The sequence below is a fragment of the Cenococcum geophilum genome (genome assembly GCF_001692895.1).
Source record: "Cenococcum geophilum 1.58 unplaced genomic scaffold K441scaffold_2, whole genome shotgun sequence".
Lineage (NCBI taxonomy): Eukaryota > Fungi > Ascomycota > Dothideomycetes > Gloniales > Gloniaceae > Cenococcum > Cenococcum geophilum.
In genome coordinates this window covers 4,233,252-4,244,245 of record NW_027137560.1, presented here as the reverse complement: position 1 = coordinate 4,244,245, position 10,994 = coordinate 4,233,252, and positions in this window count along the sequence as shown.

Sequence of the window (10,994 nt, the reverse complement as noted above, 5' to 3'; positions counted from 1 at the left end):
TTATGGACGTTTCGTTATTTAAACGTACTACTAGTATAGTAGAAGCTTCTTAATTAAGCTCACTATTAAAGACGATAAGTTCCTTGCCTAAGGCTTATAGGTTAGTATTTTTCTGCGTCTAATTTGTTTGTTAAGTTGTTTTAAACTAAGCGTAGTTAGTAGAGCTAACTTTATGCAGAAGGGCCGCTTAGGCAAGGATTTCGTAGTTAATAGGTTAGTCCATTTTAATAAGGCGATTAAGGTTTAATATAATGTAGGAGATAAACTCCTCTATATTCTTAAAATCTTAAACGTGTTTAGTAAAGAAGGTGGCTATAATGTTAGTAATAGCTACCAGATTAAGATCCTTAAAGCGTTTTTTTAGAGCCTTTTATTTCTTAAGCGCCTATCCAGCGTTTAATATAAACGGCTTATAGATATCGCTAACGTTCTAGTTAATAAAACCAGCTGCGTAGGCTAGCTGTTCCTTGTATTTCTCCCATTCTTTTACTAAGTTAGCTAGCTTAATTTTTAGCTGTTTGGTAGTAAAGCCTAAGTCTACCTATTTCTCATTAATTAACTTAATTGTAGGAAGAAGCCGTAGTGGGTCGTTAAGAACCTACTTAATGTTTTTAGATTAAAGGTGGTTTTATATATTAATACTAAATATTAGCCAGTCTTCCCGTCTAATAAGCTTTTAGATAAAAGCTTAGGCGGTATATTTATTACTTATATTAACGAGGCTTATAGGTGGTTTATAGTAGGCAGTTTATAGGCCTTATTATAACAATGTTATTAAATTTATTTCCTTTGTAAGGAGTGTATATATAGTATGGGTTTTAACTTAATATGTTTCTTAGCCGGTATAGGCAGTTCTAATAAGCTTCTTCCAATCTACTACTAATACGGTTATTATAAGGCTTTATTCTTAAAACTCTATCGTTCTATAATAACGATAGTAAGGTTATCTACTAAATGCGAGGTATCCTTCTAAGCCTTTAATGCCGCCGTTTGTTACGGGCTATATTAGGCTCGTCTTTAGTAGGATCCTTTTGTTATATTTGGCGTAGAGTCTGTCGTTAGCAGCTATATAGCCGCTCGTTATAGGTTTTTGGCGTTATAAGTTAAACGTTTAACGACTTTTTAACGCCCGTACGGTGATATTGTAATAGCAATTATCGTAAACAATAAAGCAATTAGGTTTAGCTCGTTAGGCGCAAATCCAGGCTTATAACCTATTAAAATAAGGTTATTAGGGCTAAAACTCTGTGCATTGCTTATTTTCTATATAGGTGGTTAAAATTCTCTAATTAGTTAGATTTCTGCTAAGAGGTTCTCCCTAAGTCTTATTATGTAATATTATTGCGGGCTTATTTTCTAACAATATAGGTAATCTTCTATACAGTATAACTATTATTAGCGAGTTATAGGGCGCGGGCTTTAGTAAGGGGTAAAATAGGTAGGTTATAAGTACGCACAAATTAGGTGTCTGTAAATTTATTAATAGCTTCGCAATTAATCATAAAACGGCTTTTATATTATTTTTTAGCAGTAGTTCCTATTATAGGTAAAACTATCTATTTCCGTCTATTTATCTTTATTAAGTTATTTATTAAGTAGGCCGATATATAGATCCCTCTATCTTTAGGGCGTCCTAATCCGCGACTTAGGGCTAGGACTTAGTGTTTTCCGTTTCTATATCCAACTCTACTACTATTACTACGTCTTTGTCTTATATAGTAGCGGCACGTAGCGATATATTTAGTGTTTAGGGTATTAGGTTAGGTATTAGGCGGCGGCTACTAAACCTAGCTATTAGGTAGTTTAGGTTATTATAATAATAGCCTTCTTAACGGCATTTATAGCAGCGTCCTAGTCTCTGGAGTAGCTTACGCTCTCCGTTTAGGAGTTTTTATAAAAAGGTTAGTATAGAGAGGTTAATATTAGCTCCAGTGGTATTTAAAGTAGTAGGCGTTGGTGGCTTAGTGTGTATAGGTTTAGTAGGTCCGGAGGGCTTCTATAGGGAGGTCTTTAGGTAAGGGTTAGCAGTAATAATCTAATTTAGTCGTTGTTTAATCTTCTATAGGGCTGCTACCATATTATAAATATTATTGTAGTTATAGCTAGCGGCTGCGTAACTAAGGCGGTAAGTAACTTTTTTAAGAAAATCTTTCTAGTCTTTAGTATTATTTTAGGTAAGGGCTCTAGTGTATTCCTAAAATTTAATATAGAACTCGTTAAATAATTTAGTAGGGCTTATCTTTAGGGTACGTAGTTTAGCTTAGTTAGTAGCCAGTAGGTTATAGTCGCGGTATATTAGGTTAAGATTATTAAGGACTTTTTAGTAGAACTGCCACTTTTAGGGGCTATTAGTCTCCTATTAGGCGAAGAGTCTATTAAATAGTATACCCTTTATTTGCCTAATAATATAGCCGATCTTAGTGTCTTCTATAGGGAAAAGGTAGGCGCTCTAAGTTAGTTTTTTATAGATTTATATCTTCTAGTAGCTATATTCCTTGCGGTCTCCCTAAAAGATTAGGGGATTAGGATAACGTATATTAGACCCTACAGTAGCGGCTTAGGTTTAATTATTATAGTTTTTATTATTACTGCTCTGGTAAGGGTTCCTATTAGATAGAGCTACTTAGCGCTAACCCTCTATTAAGTATTAAGTAGGTAAGGTTGCCAGGGGTATAAAGACTTAAGTAGCGTTATATACAGTGGAAAGGTATTTAGCGTTATTATAAATATACTTATTAAGCTAAGATTATAGGTATTTAATTATGCCTTCTCTTTTGGTAACTATAGCAGTAAGTATAATTTTAGCCTTCTTTAACTATTAGACGTCGCGTTTAGACACATAGAGGTCGTCTTTAATTTCTTAATATATATTATTGGCGAGCGCCTTACAGGCTTATAGGTCTTAGATAATATCGCAATCTTAGGCAGTATGCATTTTAGCTTATATAAGCTTTAGGTAGTAGTTCTATAGAAGGCGGTAGTATTTATTAGGTTCTTGTACTACTATTTTTATAAATATCTTAGCGTCTCGTATTTTAATTTTAATAGGTAGTAGCCCTTCCGCTTGCTTATCTATAGTTATATAGTTAATAAAAAATAAGATATTATTAGTGTCTATTTCTTTAGGGGTTAAGAATAGGGCTAATAAATTAAATTCTCCTAGGATTAATTAGCGTTGTAGGTTAAGTATAGGTATTAAATTATTCTTTAGGTTTAATATAGTGGCTAGTAAGGAATATTATCTTACTATTATAGGTTCCTTAAAAGTATAAAGTAAGGTAACTTATAGATATACTGCTTCTGGCAGCGCCTATAGTATTATAAAGACGTAGAATTGGTTATAGGCTAAGCGTTAGTGGTAAAAAGGCGCAACGTAATGTTATGGGGCAGGGGTAGTAGCTATAAAGCGTATATATTTAAGGAGTCTACAAAACGTTATGCGATTGATTATAAGGGTTAAGGGCGTAGGGAGGTAATATACCTACGCGTAGCTGATATAAGCTATATGCGAGGTATACACAAGAGCACAGGGCTCTTCTATAAAGGCCCCTACGGTAGGGTTCCGTAATAATTAGGTATAGATACCTACCACTAACTGCATTATCTAATCTCGGGATATACAAATTAATAAGTTAAAGAGATATTAACCTTCTAAAATACTAGAACATCTTATTATCTTATAGACTTAGAAGGATCGTTTTTAATAAGTTTAGGACCTACTAAATAATCTTTAAAATAGCAGCAAAGACTAGATAGAGAACTTTAACAAAGATCTAAATATAGGACTGCCATATTGGCAAATATTAATATTACTCCTATATTAAAGAGTATTTAGATCTTAATAGAAGAACTCTATTAGCTACCTACTCTAGAGCTAACTTTAGAACCGGCTATACTATTCGCGTCTTTGGCGCCTTAATAATCACTATCTACTATAGCATATCCTATACTATAAATATTATCTACTACCTTGTTAGCTTCTGAAGTTACCAAACCACTAATTATAGATCCTATACCTCGTTTCGAACCCTACCTACTTAGACAATAGTAGACTGATTATTAGGGGGTAAGAGACATTCTGGTTGTAAAAAGCGACCTATAGTAAAAAAGAAAGATATACCTAATTAGGATTTACAACAATAAGCCTTTATGGTTTAAAATAACGGTAATAATGGTCTTATCGACCTAGATATAACGCCATTAGCTTATGCCTTTTATGCTACTGCTATAAAGATATATAGACATCGAGATGACTTTTTACCACCACTAAAGTTATAGAAAGAGATGTTTAATTATAAGTACGCTATAGAGTTTAAAGTAGCTGCTTATACTTATTAACGACTTAGTTAGTTAAGGTATAAGTACAGTAAGAAGAATATATGCAAGCCTATATAATTGGATTATCTATAAACGAGGATCTAAAGCTAGAGAAAGGAAAGAAGAAGAAGAGCAGCGCTAGTTAAAGTAGGGTTCTTTTATGTGGTCTTCTAGTTATATAACCGTAAGTTCTACTAAGTTCTGCTAGCTAAGTTCTGCCGTTTTCTACTAGAGCCGTAACACTACCCCCCCCCCCCTTTAGTAAAGCCTGCCCTTAGGCTTTATATATCTATATTATACCCATAGGGCGTTCTTATTTTTATATTCTTCTAGTAGCTTATCGTCTTCGCTATACTAGCACTCTATTTACTTATCTAGGTACTTTAGGGGTCCTAGTTTATTAAGGTAACGGCTATAGAATTCTTAAAGTTTATAGGGACTGCTAATAAAGTTCTATATAGGGTGCTAGGTAGGATCTAGGTTATAGCCTTTTTAACTAATATAGTACCTTAGCGTTTTCCTTACTAGCTTATAGGCTAGTATTTCTTTAATTTCCCATTCGTCGTCGCTATTAACTTAAATTAGTAGGGGAGGTTCGTTCTTTTATCTAGGCAATAGGTTGTTTACGGCTTTCCATAGCTTATCTGGTAAGAATTTAGGGTAGACCTTAATCAAATCTAGGAGCTTCACTTTATATAAGTTACCTATCTTTTTAAGGACCTTATACGGTCCTATTATCTAATAGTCTAGCTTATAGCTAGGCCGTTCTATCTTTTAGTTTTTTATTATAACCTAAACTATATCGCCTACGGTAAAGTTGGGCTCGCGCCTATACTTATTTACCTACTATTCTATTAATTTCTAGGCCTTTTTTAGGTTTATATAGGCTACTTTCTAGGCTTCTTCTAAGTGTTTAGCGTAATGCTAGGCTTCCTTATAAGATAGTTTTTCGCGTACGGTTTATAGCCCTTCCGTTCTTTTTTAGTTGAAACTTATATAGGGTAAGTACTCTATTTCTAGCTAGATAGGTATAAATCCTATAAAGTTATAGGGTAGGATAGCCTAGGCGTAGTCTATTAGAGGTAGCAGTTCGGCCTAATTATCCTAAAAGTAGTTAATAAAGGGTTGGAGTCTCTAGTCTAAATACTAGTTTATAATTTCCATCTAGCCGTCTATCTAGGGGTAGTATACTATAGAAAGCTTTAGCCTAATACCTAGGATTTAGGTAAACTCGTTCTAAAAGGCTAATATAAATTACAGCCTATAATCAGATATAATAGTATCTAGTAGTCTGTAAATGTGGTAGATATAGTAAACTCTGTCCTGGTGCGCTTCCTGTTTGGGTTTAGCGGGGCCCCGATACCCGTTTTCGGGCATCGCTCTCTCGCTTAGCCGACCGCCGCTTTTAACGTCTATAAAATGCTCTATCGCCTTCACTGCCCTCTCTACTAGCTCTTTCTCCCTTAAATTCCACTTCTGCCCTAGCCTTACCCCTGCTACAAGGCCCCACCCTTATAGCCTGCGCCCGCCCCTCAATACTGAACTTCTAATTACGACCAACACTAAGGTGCACGCTCTCTTAGCTAATGACTCTTAAATATTTAACTGTTGTTTCCACTCTTGCGGCCTATATACTACCGTTATAATCTTAATATAGACTACCTTAAATAGATACACTAGATTTAGGGAGGCTAATATTACGTCCCCTCTCTAAGCCTCTTTTTCTCTCTACGTTTCTTCCATTTATTTTTCTCTCTAGTATTTTTTTTATAGGCTATCTAGGTTTTTGGTTTTAACTTTTATATAGTCCTACTTTACCTATATTCTATTATCTCAGCTATATTAATTAATAGCCTGCCCTAGAGTTAAGACGCCTATTTAAATACTTAAACGTTATGCTAGAAATTACTTTAGCGCTAGCACTCTACTACGCCATTACTATAGCTAACTAAAGAATATATCTCATTCTTATAGCTTTAATAATATAACTTAGGAGGCTGTAGTCAAAGTAAGGAGCTGTGGGGCCTAAACTATAGCTAGTTACTAAAACAACTACTACAGTAGCAGGAGTGCAAGTGGGGCAGGAGGGCGCAGCGAAAGGACGGCAGGGGGCTTAGATAAAGGGTGAACTTAACTAAAAAACTACTAAGTCAATCTTCCAACTAACAAAGGAAATACCTCATTATACAAAGCTATTATAGCGCTGGAATGGGTCAGTAGAGCTCTATAGATGTTTTGTATAAGTGCTCGCTAAATTACTCTAGACTAGTCGATTCTATCTCTACTATAGGGTTAGTAGCTCTAGAAGAAGCAGGAAGCTACTAACTAAAACACTAAAGTAAAGGTTAGAAGATTTAGAGAAGGTAACGGGGTATTTTTGCTAGCTATAATAGTTTTATTATTCCTTATCTGGCGTCAGCATTTAAGAAAGAATAGCATTTTTAGTATTTTATATTTAGTAACTTAATTGATTGCTTTTAGCTTAGGTGTAAAATATACTTTTAGTAATTAGATAAACTAGCGAGGTAAATAAGATCTAGTAGTTGCTTCTACTAAAAGGCTATCCCTTAAGAAGGTAACCCCCTTACTAAAATCACCCCCTATAAACCTACTTTATTAAGCGCCGTAAATCTCACTATAAAAAGGTTAAAGCTAGTTCTTCATTATAAATACCTATTAACTCTATCATTTAAAGATGTTTTTATTTTGGGATAACGATATACTTCTTCGGCCTAATATATCTATTAATATTAATAAAGTAAACTGTTTTATTAATGGCGACCACAATACGCGTATTGCAATGTATTAGCAACACATAAGCTAGTTAATAAATTCGCATATCTGCCGAGCTTTCCTTTAAGAAATACCACATAATGACCGCGAGAAATTATTTAAGAGCATTGACAAACAAGCACTTTTGAGATCACTTCCCTATATGGACTATTACTAAGCTAGGGACGTTCTTACAAAATGCTATAGGGAAATTAACTCCATAATTAAAATTCTTAATCATGTCAATAACCAATAGCGAGCACTATTAATATTCGCGCTTACAAAAACAGCTTATATAAGAATATTTAATAATATAGACAAGGAAAGCAAGGATAAAGCTATTTGTAGTCTTAATAGCAAAGCTGTTTATAACGGGAGAAAGCAGATGGGTGCTGTGGCACTTAGTAGTTATGGTGCCTATCTGTTAGACTGGATAAAATTCGAAGATTTATATGCTTTATGTAAGAAGAAATATAGCTTTAGAGACGAAATATAGAGAGTAAATTATTGGGACTATACCTATTATAGAGACTATTTGCTCGATCACTATAGAATGAACTATATTTAATGCCAAGTTCTACTATATATTATTTACCTTTAAGATCGGCATTACTTATAGGAAATTAAACTAACCAGGATAAAGGTTAATAGATTTATAGTCTACCTACAGGACCAAATGGTGTACGCGATGGCAAAATTTATAGAAGAAGGAAACCCTTACTAGTATAAAGCGGAAGTCCTTTATGACTATCGTGGCGCTACATACAATATAGCGGTATTTGATTTCCTTTATATACTAACTTTTAGGTAAAGGCCTTGCCTATAAATAAGATACATGGGAGGTGGAGGTAGAGGCAATAATAGTGGGTAATATAGTGTTAACTGATGTGGTAGATTTCTGTTACTTTAAAGAGATGTCTATATACTCGCTATAGGTTTATATAGTAGCGCTTAAACGGTTCTTTCTGTAAAATTAAAAGAGTATAATACTTTCTATATAGTCTTAATATTAATACACTATATTTTGCTAGTAATATTAGCTACGGATTGGCGCCTAAGAACTAATATATACGTAATTGGACGTTGTAAAGTATAGGAAATGGCTTCCTTACTAGCAAAAATATTATCTTTAGCCGTAGCTACACGCTAATAGAGCACGCATTACTGTTATAAAGCTTAAAAGAAATGTGCTCTTTAGACGTTCTATCTCCTACATTAGGGGCATATTTGTCTAAAAATATTATAGTGTTAGCTTGAGCTGTTCTCTTGCTCTGGTAATATAGGTGCCGTAGGGGTGTTTATAGGGTGCGGTTGTCCTAGTTATTTATATAACCGGCCAACGCGTAGTAATAGCAAGAACTTTTTTATATATTTAAAACTATTACGATAGCTTTCCGGCGCTGCTAGACGTACTATACAGCTAAAGTACGTGGATACGGAAAAATTAGACTAAGTAATGATGTATTTATCTGCTCTTCTTTTCTCTAGACTGCTTATTTAGTTAATAAGCTGGCTCTTTCCTTTAATCTATAAATCCGTATCGGCCCGCGTATACTAATATAGTAGTTTACCTAGGAAACTAGCGATAGACCAATACCCTATTAAAAATCCGGATAACTATTGGTTATTATTAACTGACAGCTAAACTTCCAAAAACTCAATAATATTCTTTAGGGCTTGTAAGTCACCCTTAATGGTCTTAGCCAATTCCGGCTTTACCTAATCTTTTGTTTAGCCCCCTCCAAAATTAATTATCTATGTATTATCGTCCTTGTCAATCAATATATTTCCTAGCTTTTTATCACCCTAGATAATACCAATGTTATAAAGTTAGGCAACAGTGTGCCGAATTTAATTTACCTATTTCGCTCTTTAGAATTTATTTACAGAATCGATTCGGACTAGATTAAGGTTTGGTGTGTTTAGGTCGGCTTAGATATAGTTATAAAGTACGGCAATTACATTATTATAATCTGACTTAACGTATCCAACTGGCTTTGGCGCATAAATATAAGGAAGGTTAGTATCTAGTATCCATTATAGCAAATTAAATTCTCAAGAAATGGACTTGTGGGTGTATTCGGTAATTACTTTACAATAGCTTATCCGGCCGTTAATTAAGACTTTTAATATCTTAGCTCCTAGGAGTTTATCTAATACCTTAACCTCTAAAAAGCGAAACTTAGGTAGAGTGCTTTTGGTATTTAATAAATCCTTAGTTTGGGACATCCTAGGTAATGTAGGAGTCTGTCATTTAATAAGTTTTGCTTCGCCCTTAAGTGTAACTAACTGCAACTTAAAGGTATCTAGATTTAGAAATGTATACAGATTGTTTTTTTAAGGTTTATCCTTAATAATATAAGCAAATTCTTGGAATATCGGCTAATAGGTACTTGCAACTAGGTCGGATATTTCTTTATATATTATATCTATTTTAGAGTTTTTATGGGACTCTATAGCGTAATCAAGCTTCTAGAGTAATTGGCATTTAATACTATACTCCTTGTCAAAGCCTAGAGATGGACGTCGCGAGAGGACTATATTAAAACGTTTCTTGTTACAGGTCGAAACAAGGTTATAATTAGATCCGATACCGCAATCCAGATCTATAACGGTACAAGGTATTACAAGATAATGGCGGATAGCCATTATGTGTAAGTGGTAACCTTAATTAAAGGGCGCTAGTAATTAGAAACCTTCTAAGAATATATAAAGTGGCGAACAAGTATAAGTTCCTAAGAATCTTTGTTTAATTAATTAATTACCTTATTAACTAGGTTAGGTAATGTAATATAATAACCTAAAAACGTACGCCAGTATAAGTAAGGTAATTATATATGTAGGCAAGCGAGATAACCACTTATTATAATACCCGTTATAGTTTCCTTTAAAAGTATTATCTAATATAATTAATAAAATGATTAGCTTAAGCTATTCTTAAAGACCCTAAGCCCGTTATATCCCTCTTAAGGATAAGAGATTTATTTTATATATTTATTCTCATATTGCTCTAAGTAAAGATGTGCCACACCTACCGATATTGGTATTGTTGTGGTAAACATTACAGATAAAACACTATCTCTTGTGGTAATACTCCTATTAACCCTATTACGGGTCAGCAAAATATATACTCTAATTGAAAAATAACCGAATTAAATTAAACCTAGTCTTTATGTAGGAAAAGCGACTGTCCTTACTTAGTATATTAGGGATATTAGAGATGTTGCGAGTGCAAATAGGGGCCGAATCATGCTGGGAATTGTGTTTATAGCACTAATAATATACCTTGCCTTTATTAGTACTGTTGGACCTATTTATATTATAAATGATATATAAACTCCTCTAGAGACTTACAAAATACTACTTACTAGATTAGACGCATTAGTATAAACGGTTTACTATAGCCGGTAAGGAACTTCCCTATAAGATTAAAGAAGAGGAGGTTATAGTAGTGGGACGAAGTAGATCAGCTCTGTACGCTTATTATGCCCTTAATTTCTGCAAATTTAAGTTGGAAAAAATTAGGAACTTTATGTAAGATTGTCTTAATTAGATGGAAAATGTATAGCATTGATAGAGCAAAGTAAGGAGCTGTGTTGTAATAGTTACGGATAAAATTCGTGCTGTTACATAACCTTTGGCAAGACTATTGTGTTATTAATCACTATACCGCCTTAAAAGAACACGGTTTATCTAGATAGCTAAATATCTTGGCTAAGGCATTTATCTATAAGGATATAAATAGAAACCCCGCGCGTTCCGCGAGAGTCCCTACTACTACTTCGGCTAATTTAGCTGTAAGCTGGCGTAATAGTGACGATAGTTCTAGGGCATTTAATATTATTTAGTTTATTAAATAGAGCTTTACGAATGCCGCATCTAAATACAGTTTAAGCTAAGGTGGT